The sequence below is a fragment of the Lutra lutra genome, chromosome 13, assembly GCF_902655055.1.
Source record: "Lutra lutra chromosome 13, mLutLut1.2, whole genome shotgun sequence".
Classification (NCBI taxonomy): Eukaryota; Metazoa; Chordata; class Mammalia; order Carnivora; family Mustelidae; genus Lutra; species Lutra lutra.
In genome coordinates, this window is record NC_062290.1 from 65,023,227 (window position 1) to 65,047,150 (window position 23,924).

General features: G+C 42.6%; 1 protein-coding gene across 4 annotated transcripts in view; it reads left to right on the forward strand.

Annotated features, from left to right (window-relative positions):
* Positions 1–23,924, forward strand: part of PLPPR1 (phospholipid phosphatase related 1) — a 306,862-nt gene that overhangs the window by 29,453 nt on the left and 253,485 nt on the right. Inside the window, exon 1 of one of the 4 annotated variants that reach the window (XM_047701114.1) lies at positions 8,672–9,047. The exons of the other annotated variants lie outside the window; for them this stretch is intronic. The gene's annotated coding sequence lies outside the window, so the exon portion shown is untranslated. Of the gene's footprint in view, positions 1–8,671; positions 9,048–23,924 lie in introns of those variants that run through there. 4 annotated transcript variants of the gene reach the window in all.

Consider the following 23,924-nt stretch of genomic DNA (forward strand, 5'->3'; position numbering starts at 1 on the left):
TTATAGAGTAGGGCTGGGCCTGAGGCCAAATGAGTTGGCAGGGTCTGCCTGGCCTCTGCCTTGCCCCCTTCAGCTCCATCTGTCTAATAGTGGTTGTCAGCCTTGAAGGGTGCCAGCCTTTGAATCTGGCAATTGAGAAAAGGAGAAGAGGACATACAAGATGTATGCTTATGGGTGGAAGACTGCCTAAAATGTTCAGGGGTAGAAATCAGTCACAGTGTGACCAGAGATATCTTTAAACCCTGTTCCCATCCTTTGCTAGTTTACCCTTTTGTCTGCCATTATCATTCTTAAAGAGATTCCCAAATCAGTGTATCTCTAAAGACATTTGTGACAGGGGCCAGGGAATGAAAACCTAATTCAAAACGACTTAAGCAAAAAATGAATTATTTGCTCAAGTTACTGAAAAATCCTTGAAAAATGATACTTTAAGGTATGGCTAGGTTCAAAGCTTCAAAATCATGCAAAGGCCTCTCTCCTGGCATTCCTATGCTTAGAGCATTTTAAATGCTTAGAATGCCAGTAAAAGGAGATATTTTCTTTCCTGTGAATAAAAGTCCTGGGTTTTAATTTACTTTTCCTGGTTTGGATCTTCTTCCATCTCTGAGACACCACAAGGCTAGGGCAATGGAAGTTTCTGATTAACTAGGTCGGGTCTATGCCCATGCTTGGAAGTGGGAGAGATTTTATATCCCCAAACTACAAGGATTAGTGGTTGAAAAATGGTGGTGTGGTTAGAGGAAATATGGATACCATTACTGGTCAAAGAGAGAAAACTGCTAGCCAAAATAACAGATGACTAACCTCATTGAATTTTTGGCTTACCAAGATACATAGACTAAGGGCAAGTAATTCTGATGAAGATTATCTACTGATGATAATGATGGTGATGTTAATTATTATTGGTATTTTATGAAAAGATAACATAGTATAGTTATATAGTTTGGTATATAGTTCAGTAATTTTCCTGGTTTTCCTAGTCAGAAGAGTGGTTCAGGCGCTTTGCTGAGTTAACATACCACTTACCGGTTATAAGGGCTATGGGATGAACCAACGTCTAGGAGGCATACTCTTCAAAAGTTTCCTTGAGCCTCATGTCACAACTCTAACCAACATCAAAGTTAGATGGTTAAAATAAAATTTCCATGATTATACTATTCCAGTAACACCTTAAGGTTGTTTTTAATAAGCCCTCAAGACATTTCTCTTATACCTTTCATGGGACTGTTATTTTATTAAATACATTTATAAATTAAAAATAACATGAGTACACACTCAGAATATTAGACATAAGTTCCTCAGAGTCCTATATGGAATTCTTGATATCAAATTCTCCAATTACATTGGCACCAAATATTTAACACATATTGGCTAAATAGAAGAAAGACTGAATGAATGACTATCTTATCTGATATGTTACCCAGCTATAGATAGCTGGGTAACATACCTAGCTATGGATAACTAGGATAGATAACTCAGGATAACATACCTAGATATAGCCCTAAAAGTGGAATTGCTGGATCATATGGTCATTTTATTTTTAATTTTTTGTGGACCTGCCATACTGTTTTCCATCATGGCTGCACCATTTTACATTCCCACCAGTAGTGCACAGGGTTCTAATTTTTCCACATCCAGGGTGCCTGGGTGGCTCAGTGGGTTAAAGTCTCTGCCTTTGGCTCAGGTCATCGTCCCAGGATCCTGGGATCGAGCCCCGAGTCGGGCTTTCTGCTCGACAGGGAGCCTCTCTCTGCCTATCTCTCTGCCTGCTTGTGATCTCTGTCATATAAATTAATAAACTCTTTAATTTCTCCACATCCTTGTCTGTGGCCCCAGCAAACTGATATAGGGAGGAACTACACTGAATTTGTAAGTTGCTTTGAGGGAGGGACATTTTTAGATAGGCTGAATTTTGTAACTTTAGGCTGAATGTATAAAAATGCTCAGCTAGCAGCCAAATGTATATGAGTTCAAGTTAGTAGAGGCATTGCTCCTATATTGGGATCTATGTAAAAATGTGTTCTTTTTTTATTGGAATTGAGTTTATCTTTAGAGTGGCAGTTTTCTTACAATGCTGGTTATAATTAGAATATATTTACCTGCCCTACTTTAACAGGAAAGAATATTGTGCTCACACTATTTTTTTCCATTTTCCTTTAAAATATTCCTCTCATTAAACTTCTAGGGCTATACAAGTCAGTTTTAGGCTAAAAATAGTATTGTTGCTATTGCTGCCATAATTCATGTGGAAGAAAACGTAGCCAACTTTTTTAGAGGAAAGGAAAAAATAATTTCCTGAAAAATAATTTTTTTGAATTCTTAAGAAAGCATGAAAGCCACACTGACAAGGAGTTCCTAAACTGACAATGGATTAAGATTTCCTACACCAATTTAATGGTTTTTATTATTTTCCTATAGGTAGTACAGAAGGCAGGATTCTTCAGTTTCTTTCTAACAAACGCATTGCTGGGGACAGAGGTGAAGAGCAGAAAATGAAGAATTAGACTCAGGGTTGGGAAACGACAGCTAGTGGGCCAAATCCAGCACACGACCTGTTTTTGTAAAAGAGAGAAAGAAATTGGAACACAGCCATTCTCCTTCTTTTATGCATTGTCTGTGGCGACAGAGTTGAGTAGTTGTGACAGAGACCGCATGGTCCACAAAGCCTAAAATAGATGCTATTATGAAATAGCTTGTTGATCTTTATAGAATCAGCTTGTTGATCCCAGAGCTAGACTCTTAATAAGTGGTGACTGAGTAATTTAAAAGTAATTTTAAAGATGAGAAAAATGAGAACATTAATATTATTGAGAGCAAAGGGTTCCATGTTGGCAGCACGGGACAGACTGAAGAAGAGAAATAGATGAGCTCTGGCAGACTAGCCTTTCCTGGATTCTGTAGAGTCAGCAGACAGAAGATCCTAGCCATGGAATGTTTACAACATGTGAAGTACGAGGCAGGCAGAATCATGATTCTCACAATTCCTGGTGATGTCTCCAAGAAAAGGTAAGAATAACACCAGAGGTGAAACCAAACAGTAGGGGAGTCAATGATAGGTGTCTGGGTCTCACTTGGGTTGTGGAGCACTAGGTGAGATTTCCAGCAACAAATATGCATGGATCCTGGGGGCTGGGCCATATGAGGTAGTAACCTAGAATACAAATCATGGTATGTGGGGGAACCCGGAAATCAGAGCAGGCGCAATAGCAACTAGCATTTAGTTTCGTGTGAGTGAGACGAGTCCATAAATAAGAAAAGAGTCTTGAAAATCTCTCTTAGTCAGGGTCCCAGGAAGAAACACAGGGCACCCTCAAATGAAGATAACCTGAAGAGGGCACCAGGGCTGGTCTGTGTGATTGATAGAATGTGGCAGAAGTGATGGCATGTTACTTCTGAGACTAGTTTATAAAGGACTGCAGCTTCTGTCTTGGGATCTCTCTTTCTCCCTCTCTGAGATCATTCTCAAGAAACTCTTTTACTGTGTGCATGAATGAAAGAGGAGACATAGTCATGACACCAATCACCTGGTCCTTCCATTCTCCTACCCTGGGCTCGGGGTGGTTGTGATTGGAGCTGAGATCTTTTATAGTTTAATCTACCTCTCCCCGCTATTCCCCATCCCCAAATTCCCATCCATGAATGCAGAACCAACTTCTTACTGGTCCCGCTCACCCAACACAGTAATAATAGAAGTGTTGTGAGTGAAATTGTTGGGGTGGTCCTTTTCACTTTTTGGACGATTTCTTTTGAAGAGAAAAAAAGTTCTAACCATTATTGCCTTAACTATTCATCCTACTTATGGGGAAGTTAAATAAATTACAACATTATTCTGGCTGGATTAGGAAACTGCCCTTTGAATAATACTGTACTTTGAGCCAAAATGCATTCTCTTTCTGAACCAAAAAATTAGAATGGGCTTGATTTATGTTTTCAAAGGATAAAAAGTATCTGCAGAAACCCGTTTTGCCTTTCTCAGTCAATGTCCAGTTTTAGATAATCACATACATAAAACCTTAAAAAACAGTGCCTATTGACTTCATCATCTATGAAGAGTACCAAGTGTGATGATATTTGGGAGTCTTTTTCAAAGTGAACATGTCACCAGGGGAAATTTATTTTTGGCTATGTATTTATTCATTCACTCTTTAAACATTTACTGAACATATACCACTTGCTTAATTTCATGAGGTACCAGGACCATAAAAAAGAAATAAACCTCTGCCCTTGAATGGCTCACAACCAGCCTAAGTGGGGGTAAGTCAGAAGTAAAAAGAGGATTTACTGTGTTGGTAAGATTATGGAGATATTTTTATAATTGTTTTTTTAACCTTAAACATATACAACTTTCATTTGTTAATTATACACCAATAAAGCTAAAAAAATTTCTTTTTTCTTTCTTTCTTTTTTTTTTTGCATATAGTTGTCAAACACTGTTATATTAGTTTCAGGTGTACCACATATATAATGGAATATTTCTCAGCCATGAAAAATAATGAGCGCTTGCCCTTTGTGATGACATGGATTGTCCTAGAGGATATTATGCTAAGTGAAATAAGTAAGATAGAGAAAGACAAATACCGTATGATTCATTTGTATGTAGAATCTAAAAGATAAAGCAAATGAATAAACAAACAAAAAGCAGAAATAAATGCATAAATACAGAGAACAAATTGATGGTTGCCAGAGGGGCTAGGGTGGGGGATGGGCAAAATGGGTGGAGGGGAGTGTGAGATACAGGCTTCCGGTTATGGAATGAACAAGTCACGGGAATAAAAGGTATAGCTGAGGGAATATAATCAATGGTTACATAACAGTGTTGCATGGTGACAGACAGTAGCTATACTTGTGGTGAGCAGAGCATAATGTATAAACTTGTTGAGTCCCTAAGTTTTGTAATGGTTTTTGGTATTCACGGGAATGTTTTTATCCTTTATAATAATAAATTGCTAGTTTAGGAGTGCCTGGGTGGCTCAGTGGGTTAAGCATCTGCCTTCGGCTGGGGTCATGATCTCAGTCAGGGTCCTGGGATCCAGCCCTGCATCTGGCTCTCTGCTCTGCAGGGAGCCTGCTTTCCCCTCTCTCTCTTCCTACCTTTGCCTACTTGTGCTCTGTCATATAAATAAATAAAATCTTTAAAAAAATAATAAATAAATTGCTAGTTTAGCCCTTACCTAAAAAATGCTTGGCATTTTTACCAAACAAGAAAAGATGGTCATATATATGAAATTTCTACAAGAAGAAAACATTGTAAATCTATTTGTCTCATTAGGGTGGTATTTGAAAATAATGAAAATTATAGGTAGAACAATTCAAATGGAAATAGTGTGTTTCATAATTATTATAAAATATTAGAGAATTTATGCATATACTGCATCACCACAGAGTTGTTATATTATTTCAGCAATATATAACCTAATGGAATTGCTTTCATATAATTTTTTAAGAACTGAGACATCACTATAATGTCTCTAACTTTGGAGAGTTTTATGTTCAAACATTGTATCTACTAGTGGTTTTTATTGATTCTAAAAATTTTTTGTATTGAAACTATGCTTTGAACAGCTAGTTCTATTTAAAATTTAATAACTAGCTCCTCTTAAAAAATATAATTTCCTATATAGCTGGGCGACAATACTGGGTTTTGCTGATATACAAGGTGAGGCAGTTAGATGAGTTTATTTGTGGGTGGAGAGAGGTGCAAAGTTTAGGGATTGTCCACTAGGTAAGGGGATGAATTCTAAGTCTGAAATCTGAATTTAAGGAACATTGAAAATATCTGAATACATGAGCCCCTGGAAATCTTACCATTAATTTCTCTCAAAACCATCTGCAGATGTGTGCATATTAATTGGCTTCGGGCATTCTGTTACCTAGGAGGAGTAACACATTAGATTGCTAAAATTAGAAGGAAGGCAAAAAAAAAAAAAAAAAAAGTGAAAATGCAAAGCTTGATGAGCCAATGTAGGTGGGGTGTTGTAGCAAGAGACCCTGACTGCTAAGTGGGAAGGGTCCTTAATCTCTGAGAAATGGGAGTGCCAAAAAGTGCTTGAGGCTTTTACTGAAAAACAATGCTACCCCACGCTTATGTCTACTTCGGAGTGTGGAGGGGTGAGGGTTGGGGTTAGTCCCCATTCACACCATTCACACCATCCACACATTTTCTACGGCGTGCTTTTCATTTCATGGATTTGAATACATCAGTGATGTGTGAGGGGGCGATAGAGGAAGCCAGAAGGAAAATTGGAAGGCAGTTGGCTTTCATCTGTTTTATTTGTTTAAGCTTAGGGGGAAAAAATATTCTCAGCCTTTTTTTAAAAAAAAAAATCACAATAATGAAAATGTTAAAACCGCAATAATAAAAGAGCTGCAAGTTACAGAGAGCTCATTGTACACTCAGCACTATTAAGTGTTTTATGTACGTTATCTCATTTAATGTCCCCTGTACTTCCCCTTCTCTCCCCAAACAGTAAAAAGCTCTTCCAGAACTTCTAGTTGAGCCTCTCCTAGCTGCACCATAAAAGGATTCCATTTTATTCGCAATCCAAATTTGTAAAGTCTCCTTCACCCTTGACCTTGTTGGAGCTTTGAGATTGTGAACAGGGTATCCCTGAGCAGCAAAGGGAGTAGTATCCCTTGCCTTCTCATCCAAGGCCAGCCTCAGACAAAAGAGAGTGTGTTTCTTGGCCAGGCAGCCCTGGACACTTATCATTGTAGAAAAAATTGTCTCAGAACCATCCCTATTGATGGAACTGCCAAGTTGAGACCTGCAACTCCCCCAGCCCTGCCTGTCGGCTCCAGGTCCCACCTACTTACTGGATTCAGAGCTCTCACTCACCTGGTGCTTATGTACGGTGCCAGGGCAGGGAGAATGGCTTTCCTGCCTCAGGGCCCTGCCAGTGCTAGCATCCTGAAATTCAAGTAAACGCTATTCATTGCTCTGGGGGAATCATCTACCTTAGAGGTCTTCCAAGAAGCCTGGTGCTAAGGGGAAGACCTGAGAAAAGAGGCACAGAAGGAAGGGGCCCCAAATATTGTGAGTGGTGCATTATAAAGACTTTGCTGCTTTTTGGGAGAACCTGATCTCCTCCCCCTACATGGTGGATAGAGACTCAGACTCACTTTAGCAAAGAGATGCTGCAGTTCTATTCCCCTGAAGGAGCTACTGAGAGAATGAACCAGCCACTAACAGTGCACTTTCGCTTTTAAAGAACTTTCTCTTTCTCTTGTCCCCTCCCCTCCCCTCCCTTCCTCCCTCCCTTCCTTCCTTCCTTCCATGTCTTTTCTCCTAAACTTTGCTTTTGTTGGTGGTATCTTGACGTGCTGTTTTCTCTCCTCCGGGTGTGCTCTAGGGTTAGGTCTAATTGTCCTGCTGTTCTAGTGTCACTTGGCATTATTATGGGGAAGATGAATGGGATGGGGGTCAGAGTTCAGCAAGTAGGCATCTGCTCACTTGCACTGCATAGAAATGCTCAGAGGTGATCTTTAATGAAAGCTTGGAAAAGATTTGCACAGAGTAGACTGTCTTCTATCTCTCCAGAGCTCGGATGATCAAAAGGCAGTCCTTCTCTGGAGGGACCATAAACGAATAAACAGAACATAATAATATATTTACCAGGAGTTCCTGGCTTGGGATGTCTTTTCTTCTATTGGAGAGGAAATCGAGGGGAAAACAGGGTGAAACAGAAAGGAGGTTGCAGATAGAGGCTCTTGAATGGGTCCTAACCACTGGCCTGTTTTGTTCTTAGAACAATCTCACCGAAGAGTTTCCACTCCACTGGTGAAGCCTCTCGGCTAGCCTCTCCCGCGGCCTCAGGTTACTGTGTCATCGCCAATGCAGGCTCAGGTTCTCCCACTGGACTCTCTTCGTCTTGACAGTTCTTCCACTTTACCAAGCAGCCAGAATCCCCACTCAGGAAGAACTGCTTTGGCACTGTAGGCAGGGGGGACAATGGATCTATTGTTCTTTTGGCCTTCTTGAATAGGGCAAATGTCTCCCCCATCTAACCTTGTCATCAAAAGAGGCTGAATATGGAGCCCTAGGAGACTCCTTCCTTCTACTCCTGCTTTGTTCTTTGGAAGAGGGGTTCTGTGTACCTTCCCTGCCCTCACCCCATCAAACCTGTTTTGGGACTCAAATAGACAGTTGCCTTTTTCAGCTCTTCACAGAGTGGAAGTTGGGAGGGGAAGAAAGAAGCACAGACCAAGAAACTCATTTCAGTTTAGGTACGACCTGCTGCCTGTGATTCCTTCCGGACCAGGGGAGACCACCACGGTCCCCCGCAGCACAGAGGCAAGAGATCGCGGCCAGGAACCCCGGCGCAAGCGCTACAAATACACCCAGAGGAGAACCCGGCGTTACCCAGACTCGCAGCTGAAGCGGTCTCCTAGGATGGGTCGGGATCCCATCACCCACTTCCCGCACCGCAGGCGCAGGGAATCCCCGTGCAGGGCGCACCTTTGCGGGTGGGTCTCCCTGCTGCCTTCCGGGAACCCGGCCGAACCCCTTGCTACTGGGTGGGTGCAGTCTTGCCAGCCTCAACCCGCAGCTCGCCCTCCTCCCTCTGCCTGCGCTCCGGAGTGAGCGCTCGGTGTCCCTCTCTGAGCATGCGCAGACTGGCGCCCTCCCCGCCTCCCCCCACCCCCCGCTCCCCCTACCCCGCCAGCCTTTTGCTCCTTCCTTTCATTAAACAAACAGGAGATCCTGAAACCTGGACCCTGTGCTAGCGGCAGCGCGAAGAGGAGGCGGAGGAGCAGGAAGAGCGCGGGATGTGCGCGGACAGGGATCTGTGATCCCGCGCCTCCCCCCGCACCCGCCCCACGCGCGCGCGCACACACACACTCACACACACCCGCACTCACATATACACACACTCGCACAAACACACTCTCGTACACGCCCGCGCCGCGCGCTCGCCGGCTCGCTCTCCCACGCAGGCGGAATGCAGCAGAGCCTGGGGAGCGTGTCTCCGGCCACCGCGTGAATGCACCTCGCCCCCGGCAGCCCGACGACCCAGTAGGGCGCGCGGGAGGACTCTCCGCCACGAGAGGTGAGTGGGGCTCCCGCTACCGCGGGCGGCTCCGGGACACCCGGGCAGCTGGAGGGGTGGACAGGCTCCCGGCTGGACGCGGCGGAGCAGGTGGCCCAAACCCAGCTTGCGGGTTTCCAGGTGCAGATGAAGGCGGCGCCCGGGCGATGCAGGGGGAGAGGGCGATCCCAGGGAGGGTCGCCTCCTGCGAGCTGTCAGATGGACCCAGCAGAAAGCTACACCCTCCCTGCTCGTAAACTTTCCTCCCCTGTCATTTGGGAAACGTGGAGACAAAGGGGGCGTGGAGGCTCCCTCCGTCCGGTTCCACCCTCCTGGCTGCATTCGGGGCTTCGACGGGAGCCGGCGTGCGGGCGGGGGCGCCCTGCAGGTAGCTGGTGCCAAGTCCTCCCGCCGGGCAGGGGTTGGGGATTCTCACCCCGGCTGTAAGCGTCGCCTTTGATTTCCCCTCAGGCGTGGGCACCTGTCATCCCGCCCCAACCGCACACCCTAGGCGCGTCGTAGTGTGTGTGTGTGTGTGTGTGTGTGTGTGTGTGTGTGTCTGGGGGATGTCACCTGGAGAATTGGAAGGGCAGCCTTTGGCTTTCTCATTCAGCGCTAGTGCCTGAGGCGCCGGGGTGAGGCTCGGGTCAGTGCGGGGATGAATGATGAGTTACTGAAAGGCTTCCCATAATCACCTCCTGGAAACGTTGGGCGCCGGGATCTCTCCTCCCCCGAGAAGGTGCTGTCTTCCCGCACACCAAGGCAGCAGCACTGGAGCTGGGTTGGGGCTGCTGTGGCGGCGGCTGCAGCTGGGAGAGAAGCTGGGGCTTTATTTTTGCCCTGGGGTTTTATGACACACACAGGTGGAATATGTGGAGGATTCTGGGTTATTTTTCTTTGTGGGGATATTGTTTTCCCTTTTAACCTCTTTCGCGGGAGGGACTCTCTGCAGCCTGGTATCTAGGTGGTGGGCAAGCACCGTTCTGAATATCTCCTAGGTCCCAGGGAAGAGGTCCCCAGAAAAGGATTTCCTAAAATGCCAGCCTCATTGGGGCGGGGCCTCAGAGTGCGGAGCGCCTCCCGGCACCTGGGAATCGCCTCAAATCTAATAGCTCTTTGAAATAGCAGAGACTGAGTCAACGTTTGAGGAGTCCAGGACTGGGACAAAGGGGATTGGAAGAGGGACAGACGGTGGCCATTTAGGATAGGACTGACTAGAAGCTGATTAGGCAGGAGGAGGTTCAGTGTGAGGCAAAGTACCCTGCAGGTTTCACTGAATTCATATACCCCTTCTACTTCTGTGGGTGGTGGCTTTTATTCGTGGATGGGACTCTAATATGGAGATTTCTGGAATGTCACATCTGGGGTAGAAAAGACTTGATTATCCCTGGGCTAACCTTTAGCACAGTTACAAATTAGTTCTTTAACTCTAGAGAGTGCCACGTGCCAAAGTTTCTCCATCTTGACCGTTTTGTTCCCTGGGATGTGCAGACAGGTATATCTTTGGCTTTTCTATATCTCAGGACCTTGGAAGAGGGGAGTGTGGGGAACCTGGAAACCAAGCTGATGCTGACGGAAGAAAACACTAGAAGCTCAGATCCAGAACTTGTGGCTATGGGTTGTCAGAGCATTTCCTTCATTTTAAGATGATAGGTAGAGGCCCTCTCTTTGGCACTCTGGGGACCTTTTTTAATTTTAATTTTTAACATTTTGTAACCTCTTTGAAGCGGGAAAGAGGATAATATACATGAAGCTAATTGAGAAAGGTTACAGATAAAGGAGACTTTGACAACAAGTCAACATAGCCAAAGGTGAAAAAGTTTTTGAGAAAGAAAAAAAAAAAAAAAAAGAAGGGGAGGGGGACTGGGAAAGGAATGCGTATTATTAAAACAGCTTCATTTACATGATTTTTTAAAGTTTTTGTTCAAATTCCAGTTAGATAACACACAGCATAATATTAGTTTTGGATGTACAGTATAGTACACTTCATAATACAGTTATTCTTTTTAAAAGCATTTAGTAAGATAGAGACCTAAAGTTTTTTTCTTTTTTAAAAAAACTAGTAAAGACCTTTCCACATATATTTTCAAGTTGATATTGCTATAGAGGGGGTTTAAATAAAATTATCAACATTTGTCCTTTTTATTTCATGGTGAACATTCTCATCATTTATTTTGCAAAACTTAACAAGGAAAGATTAAATTTTATTTTATTTTGCTTTTTAGTAGAGCTCTGTTTTCTCTCTTTTTTTAATTTAAATTTTATTATTATTTTTTTAAACATATAATATATTTTTATCCCCAGGGGTACAGGTCTGTGAATCGCCAGGTTTACACATTTCACAGTACTCACCATAGCACATACCCTCCCCAATGTCCATAACCCCACCCCCCTCTCCCAACCCTCCTCCCCCCATCAACCCTAAGTTTGTTTTGTGAGATTAAGAGTCACTTTTGGTTTGTGTCCCTTCCAATCCCATCTTGTTTCATTTACTCTTCTCCTACCCCTTAACCCCCCATGTTGCATCTTCTCTCCCTCATATCAGGGAGATCATATGATAGTTGTCGTTCTCCAATTGACTTATTTCCCTAAGCATGATACCCTCTAGTTCCATCCACGTCATTGCAAATGGCAAGATTTCATTTCTTTTGATGGCTGCATAGTATTCCATTGTGTATATATACCACTTCTTCTTTATCCATTCGTCTGTTGATGGACATCTAGGTTCTTTCCATAGTTTGGCAATTGTAGACATTGCTGCTATAAACATTAGGGTGCACGTGCCCCTTCGAATCACTACGTTTGTATCTTTAGGATAAATACCCAGCAGTGCAAATGCTGGGTCATAGGGTAGTTCTATTTTCACCATTTTGAGGAACCTCCATGCTGTTTTCCAGAGTGGTTGCACCAACTTGCATTCCCACCAACAGTGTAGGAGGGTTCCCCTTTCTCCGCATCCTCGCCAGCATCTGTCATTTCCCGACTTGTTAATTTTAGCCATTCTGACTGGTGTGAGGTGATATCTCATTGTGGTTTTGATTTGTATTTCCCTGATACCGAGTGATATGGAGCACTTTTTCGTGTGTCTGTTGGCCATCTGGATGTCTTCTTTGCAGAAATGTCTGTTCATGTCCTCTGCCCATTTCTTGATTGGATTATTTGTTCTTTGGGTGTTGAGTTTGCTAAGTTCTTTATAGATTTTGGACACTAGCCCTTTATCTGATATGTCGTTTGCAAATATCTTCTCCCATTCTGTCAGTTGTCTTTTGGTTTTGTTAACTGTTTCCTTTGCTGTGCAAAAGCTTTTGATCTTGATAAAATCCCAATAGTTCATTTTTGCCCTTGCTTCCCTTGCCTTTGGCGATGTTCCTAGGAAGATGTTGCTGCAGCTGAGGTCGAAGAGGTTGCTGCCTGTGTTCTCCTCGAGGATTTTGATGGATTCCTTTCTCACATTGAGGTCCTTCATCCACTTTGAGTCTATTTTCGTGTGTGGTGTAAGGAAATGATCCAATTTCATTTTTCTGCATGTGGCTGTCCAATTTTCCCAACACCATTTATTGAAGAGGCTGTCTTTGTTCCATTGGAAATTCTTTCCTGCTTTGTCGAAGATTAGTTGACCATAGAGTTGAGGGTCTATTTCTGGGCTCTCTATTCTGTTCCATTGATCTATATGTCTGTTTTTGTGCCAGTACCATGCTGTCTTGATGATGACAGCTTTGTAATAGAGCTTGAAGTCAGGAATTGTGATGCCACCAACTTTGGTTTTCTTTTTCAATATTCCTTTGGCTATTCGAGGTCTTTTCTGGTTCCATATAAGTTTTAGGATTATTTGTTCCATTTCTTTGAAAAAAATGGATGGTACTTTGTTAGGAATTGCATTAAATGTGTAGATTGCTTTAGGTAGCATAGACATTTTCACTATATTTATTCTTCCAATCCAGGAGCATGGAACATTTTTCCATTTCTTTGTATCTTCCTCAATTTCTTTCATGAGAACTTTATAGTTTTCTGAGTATAGATTCTTAGTCTCTTTGGTTAGGTTTATTCCTAGGTATCTTATGGTTTTGGGTGCAATTGTAAATGGGATAGACTCCTTAATTTCACTTTCTTCTGTCTTGTTGTTGGTGTAGAGAAATGCAACTGATTTCTGTGCATTGATTTTATATCCTGACACTTTACTGAATTCCTATACAAGTTCTAGCAGTTTTGGAGTGGAGTCTTTTGGGTTTTCCACATATAGTATCATATCATCTGCGAAGAGTGATAGTTTGACTTCTTCTTTGCCGATTTGGATGCCTTTAATTTCCTTTTGTTGTCTGATTGCTGAGGCTAGGACTTCTAGTACTATGTTGAATAGCAGTGGTGCTAATGGACATCCCTGCCGTGTTCCTGACCTTAGCGGAAAAGCTTTCAGTTTTTCTCCATTGAGAATGATATTTGCGGTGGGTTTTTCCTAGATGGCTTTGATAATATTGAGGTATGTGCCCTCTATCCCTACACTTTGAAGAGTTTTGATCAGGAAGGGATGCTGTACTTTGTCAAATGCTTTTTCAGTATCTATGGAGAGTATCATATGGTTCTTGTTCTTTCTTTTATTAATGTGTTGTATCACATTGATTGATTTGCAGATGTTGAACCAACCTTGCAGCCCTGGAATAAATCCCACTTGGTCGTGGTGAATAATCCTTTTAATGTACTGTTGAATCCTATTGGCTAGTATTTTGGTGAAAATTTTTGCATCTGTGTTCATCAAGGGTATTGGTCTGTAGTTCTCTTTTTTGTTGGGATCCTTGTCTGGTTTTGGGATCAAGGTGATGCTGGCCTCATAAATGAGTTTGGAAGTTTTCCTTCCATTTCTATTTTTTGGAAGAGTTTCAGGAGAATAGGAATTAGTTCTTCTTTAAATGTTTGGTAGAATTCCCCCGGGAAGCCGTCTGGCCCTGGGCTTTTGTTTGGAGATTTTTGATGATTGTTTCAATCTCCTTACTGGTTATGGGTCTGTTCAGGCTTTCTATTTCTTCCTGGTTCAGTTGTGGTAGTTTATATGTCTCTAGGAATGCATCCATTTCTTCCAGATTGTCAAATTTGTTGGTGTAGAGTTGCTCATAGTATGTTCTTATAATTGTCTGTACTTCTTTGGTGTTAGTTGTGATCTCTCCTCTTTCATTCATGATTTTATTTATTTGGGTCCTTTCTCTTTTCTTTTTGATAAGTCTGGCCAGGGGTTTATCGATCTTATTAATTCTTTCAAAGAACCAGCTCCTAGTTTCGTTGATTTGTTCTATTGTTTTTTTGGTTTCTATTTCATTGATTTCTGCTCTGATCTTTATGATTTCTCTTCTCCTGATGGACTTAGGGTTTCTTTCTTGTTCTTTCTCCAGCTCCTTTAGGTGTAGGGTTAGGTTGTGTACCTGAGACCTTTCTTGTTTCTTGAGAAAGGCTTGTACCACTATATATTTTCCTCTCAGGACTGCCTTTGTTGTGTCCCACAGATTTTGAACCGTTGTGTTTTCATTATCATTTGTTTCCATGAATTTTTTCAATTCTTCTTTAATTTCCTGGTTGACCCATTCATTCTTTAGAAGGATGCTGTTTAGTCTCCATGTATTTGGGTTCTTTCCAAATTTCCTCTTGTGATTGAGTTCTAGCTTCAGAGCGTTGTGGTCTGAAAATATGCAGGGAATGATCCCAATCTTTTTTTTTTTTTTTTTTAAAGATTTTATTTATTTATTTGACAGAGAGAGATCACAAGCAGGCAGAGAGGCAGGCAGAGAGAGAGGAGGAAGCAGGCTCCCCGCTGAGCAGAGAGCCCGATGCGGGGCTCGATCCCAGGACTCTGAGATCATGACCTGAGCCGAAGGCAGCGGCTTAACCCACTGAGCCACCCAGGCGCCCCTCCCAATCTTTTGATACCGGTTGAGACCTGATTTAGGACCGAGGATGTGATCTATTCTGGAGAATGTTCCATGTGCACTAGAGAAGAATGTGTATTCTGTTGCTTTGGGATGAAATGTTCTGAATATATCTGTGATGTCCATCTGGTCCAGTGTGTCATTTCAGGCCTTTATTTCCTTGTTGATCTTTTGCTTGGATGATCTGTCCATTTCAGTGAAGGGAGTGTTAAAGTCCCCTACTATTATTGTATTACTGTTGATGTGTTTCTTTGATTTTGTTATTAATTGGTTTATATAGTTGGCTGCTCCCACGTTAGGGGCATAGATATTTAAAATTGTTAGATCTTCTTGTTGGACAGATCCTTTGAGTATGATATAGTGTCCTTCCTCATCTCTTATTATAGTCTTTGGCTTAAAATCTAATTGATCTGATATAAGGATTGCCACTCCTGCTTTCTTCTGATGTCCATTAGCATGGTAAATTCTTTACCACCCCCTCACTTTAAACCTGGAGGTGTCTTCGGGTTTAAGATGAGTTTCTTGTAGGCAACATATAGATGGGTTTTGTTTTTTTATCCATTCTGATACCCGGTGTCTTTTGATTGGGGCATTTAGCCCATTAACATTCAGGGTAAGTATTGAGAGATATGAATTTAGTGCCATTGTATTGCCGGTAAGGTGACTGTTATTGTATATTGTCTCTGTTTCTTTCTGATCTACTACTTTTAGGGTCTCTCTTTGCTTAGAGAACCCCTTTCAATATTTCCTGTAGAGCTGGTTTGGTGTTTGCAAATTCTTTCAGTTTTTGTTTGTCCTGGAAGCTTTTAATCTCTCCTTCTAGTTTCAATGATAGCCTAGCTGGATATAGTATTCTTGGCTGCATGTTTTTCTCATTTAGTACTCTGAATATATCATGCCAGCTCTTTCTGGCCTGCCAGGTCTCTGTGGATAAGTCTGCTGCCAATCTAATATTTTTACCATTGTATGTTACAGACTTCTTTTCCCAGGTTGCTTTCAGGATTTTCTCTTTGTCACTAAGACTTGTAAATTTTACTATTAGGTGACGGGGTGTGGACCTATTCCTATTGATTTTGAGGGGGGTTCTCTGAACTTCCTGGATTTTGATGCTTGTTCCCTTTGCCATATTGGGGAAATTCTCTCCACTAATTCTCCCCAATATACCTTCTGCTCCCCTCTCTGTTTCCTCTTCTTCTGGAATCCCAATTATTCTAATGTTGTTTCGTCTTATGGTGTCACTTATCTCTCGAATTCTCCCCTCATGGTCCAGTAGCTGTTTGTCCCTCTTTTGCTCAGCTTCTTTATTCTCTGTCATTTGGTCTTCTATATCACTAATTCTTTCTTCTGCCTCATTTATCCTAGCAGTGAGAGCCTCCATTTTTGATTGTACCTCATTAATAGCTTTTTTGATTTCCACTTGGTTAGATTTTAATTCTTTTATTTCTCCAGAAAGGACTTTTATATCTCCTGAGAGGGTTTCTCTAATATCTTCCATGCCTTTTTCGAGCCCGGCTAGAACCTTGAGAATCGTCATTCTGAACTCTTGATCTGACATATTACCAATGTCTGTATTGATTAGGTCCCTAGCCTTTGGTACTGCCTCTTGTTCTTTTTTTTGTGGTGAATTTTTCCGCCTTGTCATTTTTTCCAGATAAGAGTATATGAAGGAGCGAGTAAAATACTAGAAGGATGGCAACAACCCCAGGAAAATATGCTTTAACCAAATCAGAACAGATCCCAAATCATGAGGGGGGAGAAAGGGGATTAAAAAGAGGCTCAGAAAGACAAAAAAAAAAAAAAAAAGAAAGAAACAATTAAAAGAAGAAAATGAATAAGGAAAAAATATATTAAAAGGAAAAAATAAAAAGGAAAAGGAAAAAATATATTAGATAAACTAGTTAAACAAGGAAAAAAGGAAAAGGGTAAAAGTTTAAAAAAAATTAACAGAAGAAGAGGAAAAAAATTGAAAAAGGAAAAAAAAAATTAACTGCAAGGCTAAAGAATCATGGGGAGAAAGCCATGAGCTCCGGCTTTGCTTTCTCCTCCTCTGGAATTCTGCTGCTCTCCTTGGTATTAAAACTGCACTCCTTCGTAGGTGAACTTGGTCCTGGCTGGATTTCTTGTTGCTCTTCTGGGGGAGGGGCCTGTTGTAGTGATTCTCAAGTGTCTTTGCCCCAGACGGAGTTGCACCACTCTTACCCGGGGCCGGGCTGAGTAATCCGCTCGGGTTCGCTTTTGGGAGCTTTTGTTCCCTGAGCGCTTTCCGTAGAGTTCCGGAGGATGGGAATGAAGATGGCGGCCTCCCGGTCTCCGGCCCGGAGGAGCCGAGAGCCCGGGGCCCCACTCCTCAGTGCGCCCTCAGAGAACAGCGCCCAATGACTCCCGTCACCCTGGCCTCCGGCCGTGCTCTGAGCTGACCGAGCCTGTGACTGGTTCAAGGTAACCCCGAGCTTAGCGCTTACTCCTCGGCTCTGTCTCTGTAGCCGGCTTCCCCGTTCTAATACCGGTAAGCTCTGCGACACTCAGACACCCCCAATCCTTCTGTGACCCTGCGGGACCTGAGGCCACGCTGACCCCGCGCGGGCTTCACCCCGGTTAAGCCTCTGGAGCGATGTCCCTCAGCGGAACAGACTTTTAAAAGTCCTGATTTTGTGCTCCGTTGCTCCGCCGCTTGCCGGGAGCCAGCCCCTCCCCCCGCAGTCTATCTTCCCGTTGCTTTGGATTCACTTCTCCGCCAGTCCTACCTTTCAGAAAGTGATTGATTTTCTGTTTCTAGAATTGCTGTTCTTCTTCTCTTCGATCTCCCATTGGATTTATAGGTGTTTGCAATCTTTAGATAAGCTATCTAGCTGATCTCCCGCTACCTGAAGTAGTCTCAGCCTGCTGCTTCTCCGCCATCTTGACTCCTCCCCTCTGTTTTCTCTCTTTGTGACACATTTCCTCTTCCTACATTGCATTAAATTCAGAGTCTATTTACAAGTATTTATCCCACAGTTAGCATTGGAAGTCATATAAAAATGTGTAACATAGTTCTGGGCCTCAAATATTTTATGATCTAGTTGTAGATACAAGATTTACACACATGAAATAATTAGAAAGTAGTATAGCTCTGTACTGCACAGTGAGTTCATAACATGTATTCTATATACTCCAACATCCCTCTTGGCTTTTCTCAACATTCAGAAAACACACATCAGCACTTATTATGTGTTGGAGGCTGGGGGAGAACAACAACAACAACAACAACAACAAAAACACACAAGGAAGTGGCTTTCAAGGTGGGGGAAATGGGTATTTACCTAACTATGGTGCAGTCTGTTTAACTGTTATAATTATAGGTTAAATCAAAGGTCAGTAGTACAGACATTGTTTGTGTGTTTTTCTTCCCCTGGGGCTTTGAGATATTTTTGAAAAATGAGTAGTCTTTTACCAGGTAGGGAAGGATAGAAAGGACAGTCCAAGCAGAGGAAATGTGTCAAAGTGCCCAATGAGGTAGGGTAAGCCATCCTGTGTGGCTAGAACACAGGGTGCCGGAGTGTAGATACAGAGGTGAACAGCAGCTGGGTAAATTAATTGACAACTAATATTGTGGAGTTTGTGTTTGCATAGAGATCTGCCCAGGATGCTGTAAAAGCATGAAGGGAAGGCATCCACCTAAAGGAAGGTGAGAAGATCAAGAAACTTTCTCAGGGAGGTTAAGGTGAGACGAGTTTTGAAGGACAAGGAGAAGAGAAGGGCTTTCCAGCCAAAAAAACTGCATAAGAACTGGAAGCAGTTTTGTGTGGCTACAGTGAGAAAAGTAGGTTCTTAGCTCCATGGAATAACAAACTATCATGGCAGAGGTCAAGTATGAATGGAAATATCCCAAGCAAAAGAGCTTCAGTTTTATTCAGAAGATTTCAAAAGAGTTTGAAAGAAAGTTTGAGACATGATCAGATTTGCATTCAAGAAAGATGACTGCGACCACAGGGTGGAGGATGGATTGGAGGTGGGGAGAATGAAGGCAGGGAGCTTATTGTGGAAAGCAGGTGTGAAATGATGAGGATGGTGGCAGTAGCATGGAGAGGAAGAGATATGTCTGGGAAACCAGGGGGAAAAGGAAACCCTGCTCATCGAAGAAGGGCCTCCTGCCTGTGCTCCCATCCTACCTTCTTCTTCCTCAGCATTCACCTGTGTGGTTCTATTTCCTGTATTTTGAAGCTGAATCTCCAGCCTTCATCATGGTCTTGGTACAGAGCAGGAACTCAATAGGTATTTGTTGAATCAAAGACTAAATCAGTGATTGGGAAATCCAGTCACGAGGTGATGATCTCTCCGTTAGAATAGTAGGAGCTAAATCATGACTTCATTTCTCCAGGGTGATCACCCTTGGGAGGTCAGTGATGAAATGATCCAGGGGGAACTACCTCTATGAAGAACTTTCCTATGAAGTGCCAATAAGAAGCAGCATTGTGGCATCACACTTTTTATTTTTAAAAATTATCATCAGCTCATCGTGGAAGCAATAGCACTTAGCACAGTTCCTGATTCATAGCAGGCTGGCAATAAATGTGAATTCCTCTTTCTTTCCCTCTTGTCAGAATATCTTGATTTCATGTGCTTTGCTCAAACTTTCAAGAGAGTCTGCAGGTAGGGAGTTTGTAAGCCACAGCGTCTCATTTGAAGAGCTCATGGCATCTTGGCATCCTGGAATGAGGGCCAGAAAACCCATGTTCCAACCATGCAGTCCTGGGAACTGGGTTCCTTACTGAACCAAACCCAAGCAGTTCCAATCTTAAAACTTCCAAGCAGTTCTCATCTTGAGTTCCAGTCTTAAAATCCCACAGGAGATGTCAGAACAGATAAGAAACATGAGAATTTCTTTTCAGGTTGACTACAGAAGATGAAAGAGACCAAGTGTCAAAGATAGCATTTTGGGTTTGACCTTTGGATGGGTGGGAGCAGAGCAGCGGGGAGGAAAGTTAGCTCAGAAAAGTGAAAGGCTCAACACCATGTTATGGACATTGATTCTGAGGTGACAACTGACTCATTTTGGAAAGCGCATGGGACAGATCCCAGGGTGGAGTGGTTTCACAGTAAATGGCAACTATTGTTTTTATTAAGGGGAGATGGAGAGAGCAGGAGTTCATAGAGCAAAAAACTAAATCGCAGCATTTAGCAAAATTTAGGGATGCGGGAGAGCAACATGTATCAAAGAAAGTTCCAATAGCTTGTCTCAAGTTAGCAAGACAGTAAGTGGCAGAATCAGATCTCAATTTTAATAATCCTGTCAACTGTCTCTCCTTGTCAAGTGTATAGATTACCAGGTTGATTTTAAATACGGAGAAGTTGAAAAAATTGAAAATAGGGAACTGAAAAAAGACAGTGAAAAGCGGTTCACTGTGACCATTAGGAAAGCAGTGTTTGTACAGCAGTGTGCTCAGAAGCCATATTTCCAGGGTTGAGTGGGAAATGGGAGGTAAGAAAATCCAAGCAAGGTGAACCCATCAATCATTTATGAAGTCTGGTGGGAGAAGAGTTACGGGGCCATAGGGAGAAGAAGGTACAGTGAAACTCAAACAGTTTTTATCAAGGGGGAACTGGTGGAGAGAGCTAGTGTCTAAGGGGAACAAAAGGTGTGGGAAATGAGAGCAAGAGAGAGGAGACAGAGGCAGAAGGACACCTCTTTGCAAGAGTATAAGAGGGTGGATTTGAGAAAAGATGTGGAGTGTGCTCCTCTTTCCCATAACTAAATAACTAAGGTGCTTGCTACAGCCAGATCCTTGAGTGTCCTGGAAACTCAAGGAGCCTCTGAGTGCCGTACTCTAAGGGTGTCACTTGGGCATACAGGATGATGAACCTTGTTCAGACAGCACGGTGGCCAAAAGCACAGACTCTGGAGTGAGACAGGCTGTATTTGAATTTTGGCTCCACCACTCAGCTGTGCAACTTTGGGCACACGGTTTACTTCTCTCTGCTTCAAATTACTCTTGGCTGTAATATGGTGATAACCATCTTATCCCATCAGCTAGACCCGTGACAACTGGTTAACATTTGTAAAGCTCGGCACAGAGTAAGTGCTCACTATACAGTAGGTATTTTGTGTGACAACAGTGAGGTCCCAGACAGTTCTGACGTTATGCTCAGGACCCCCGTGATTGTATGCTTTGGTGCTCATTTAAAAAAATTAATTTGGTTGGTTATAAAAAGCTGGCTCTAATCCTATCTTCCCAACTGTAGGAATTAAATCAGCAGACACAAATATGGCATGAGCAGAGCCGCACCACCATCATACGCCTAGGTGGCATGGCTAAGTGCTGGGTGTGTCTGCTCAACACATTTGCCTTGTTGCTTCCTTCTCATGCCTTTCTGGGGAAGATGAAAGATTGTTTGCCTGAGGCTGGTCCTGGCATTCTCCAGGCTCAAAGGTGTCACACAGCAGCTACTTAGCTATTTAGCAAATTGTTTGCAGGGAAGTGACTACGTGTATTAATTATAGCTCATCTTCGGTACTGAAGTACATAAACTCTCAGTATCTCAGATGTGAGATTTGCAATACTTCTTGGGAATTAAAAGCCTTCCATCTTTTTGGAAAAGTGTGTGGTATGTTCTAAAATCACATCCCAGTGGAAATGGAAGCCCTATCATCTAGCTAATTGCCAGCCGAGTAGTGAGTGGAACCCAGGTCTGACCATGACCCAGTGCCTTATACTCTCCAAATACTTTTGTTACTGTTCTGTAATCAAAGACTGGTTTTGATTGTTTGTTTCATCTACCCCACTTATACTAAGAACCGCCCATACTGCACTTACTGAGGTTCCCAACTGAGAATTTTGTTACCTCTGGGTCTTTGGCCAGGCTGTTCTCCCTTTCTGGAACTCCATCCTTGCCTTCCCTGACTCCTTTAGTCCTTTAGGCCAAAGTGTCTTCCTAGGGAAGGTTGTCCTGGCCTTTTAACTAGGGTCGGCTTTTCTTTCTGTGTTTCTGTAGTCCTTAACTTTGTATTTTCAACACCTCACAGAACAATTGGCACATAGTAACTGCTCAGTAAACATCATGTGTTGAATGGTTGGCGCAGTGAATGAATCTTGTCCTTTGGAGTCATCACCGATGTTCTAATAATGCAGCTTCACATTGTAGAAAATCATAGACTTTGCAAGTGCACAGGGTGGCTGGAAGATTTCTAATAAGACTTCTAACTGAAGCAAGATGGGGAGATGGAGAACCAGAAAGGTTCAATGACTCATCTGAGAGCATGTAACCAAGTAATGTGAGGACTGGGACCAGATGCCAGTTACTGATTTCAGATGTAGGGTCTATCCAAGGCCTAGATCAGGGTGAGCTGAAGGAGGAAGGGTTATGCAAGCACATGGTTAATTCCCCTCTTTGTTTAAAATGTTGACATTTTGTTCATCATGGATTTTTGGCAATAATTTTGATTTTTTAAAAAATTACATTAAAATATTGTTTATCTTGATTGCTGAATTTTTTGGGCTCCTTTCTCAATTTGCCTCCAATGTAAGTGCCCCACTGGCCTCACTCTGGTTCCAGCTGTGCCCTTCCACAAAGTAGGAGGGAGACTATTTCATAGCCTCCCAACACTAGTGTAAGAATACAGTTACACTACGTATGACATGGACCCAAATTAGAAATATCAAAGGAAACACCATTCAACATAGTGGTGGGAGCTGTTAATAAATGTTTTATGATCTGGCTGATCTGCTAATTAGTTAACATTACATTCACAGTATAAAGCAAGGCCAAAAGGAAAAAAACGAAGTTGAATAAAAGCTCTGTCTACCTATAATCTATCTCAGGTCTAAGGACAATGTAAAGATAATCTTCATTTGTAAATTTTTATGTCTGTATATTTGAATTTTTTGAAGACCTAAGATGGAAAAAAGAGACAATTATTCTACCCACCAACTTGGCTGGTTTGGGCTTGTGTTACTGCTGGCCTATTTTGAAGATTTGTGGCCAGAAATTTAAAACAAACAAACAAAAAAAACCTTGGCTATTTCTACCAAAAAATAGGAAAGGAAGGAAAAGGACTGTTAATAGATGAGAAGAAGAGTAAAAGGGAGGGAATTTTGAGGGGGTATCTACTACATACCATCCACAGCATTATTATGGAGTGTAGAAGAGGCTTACATATTATTTCCTTAATTTCTCTAGCATGCGGGAACAGACATTAATATCTCATTTGACAGCTGAACAAAGGTCAGTTAGCTCTCCCAAGCTTTCAAAGCTAGAGCTGGATTCAGACCTCGGTCTGAGTTCAAGGCCTGTGCTCATCCTCCTTCATCCTTCTGACTCTCAAAGGATAGGGGTGACAGATCACCCCATCACCTTCTGTTGCCCTCAGAGCCCTAGGTACAGGGTGTCAGCAGCTTGTCTGAGTCCACTAGATGGGAAGTCAGCAGTCAGCTCCCCTCCCTGCCATTATTCCCGCCTTATTTGCTTCATTTATCTTTTCCCATTCATCAATAACAGCAGAAAGCAGAGATGCGTACACATAGGAAATAAATACCCCTCTTTGTTTGAATGTCATAAATTTTTCCATGACATGAAAGCACATATTTTTATCTTGCCTCCATTATGTCAGAAAGGGCTTTTTCTTTGGGTATTATGGCATCAAGTGTTCTAGAAATGCTCACAGACACAGACTGAAGAAAAGGTGATCATAATTACTGGAGCAAATCCATCACAATGAGGGGTAATGGATTTGCACGGCTGATGGTCAAGGGTTTCCGGGTGCTCTTTTTATGGATGTTTCTGATGAATAGCAGGGAGAAGTGACCCCCCACTCCCAACCTTTTAAATTCAATGAAATCCATAATCAAGTGAAATCGGATCTAATTAACAAGAAATAAAATCTGGTCGAGAGCAATGCTGTTGAGCCCAGAGCTCTAGCAGCTGAGCAGGCTTTATCATTAGTCCCATCTTCAGCCTTTGCTAGTTGTTGCTTCCAGGCAAACCCACACACTCAAATGCTCTAATAACCAGC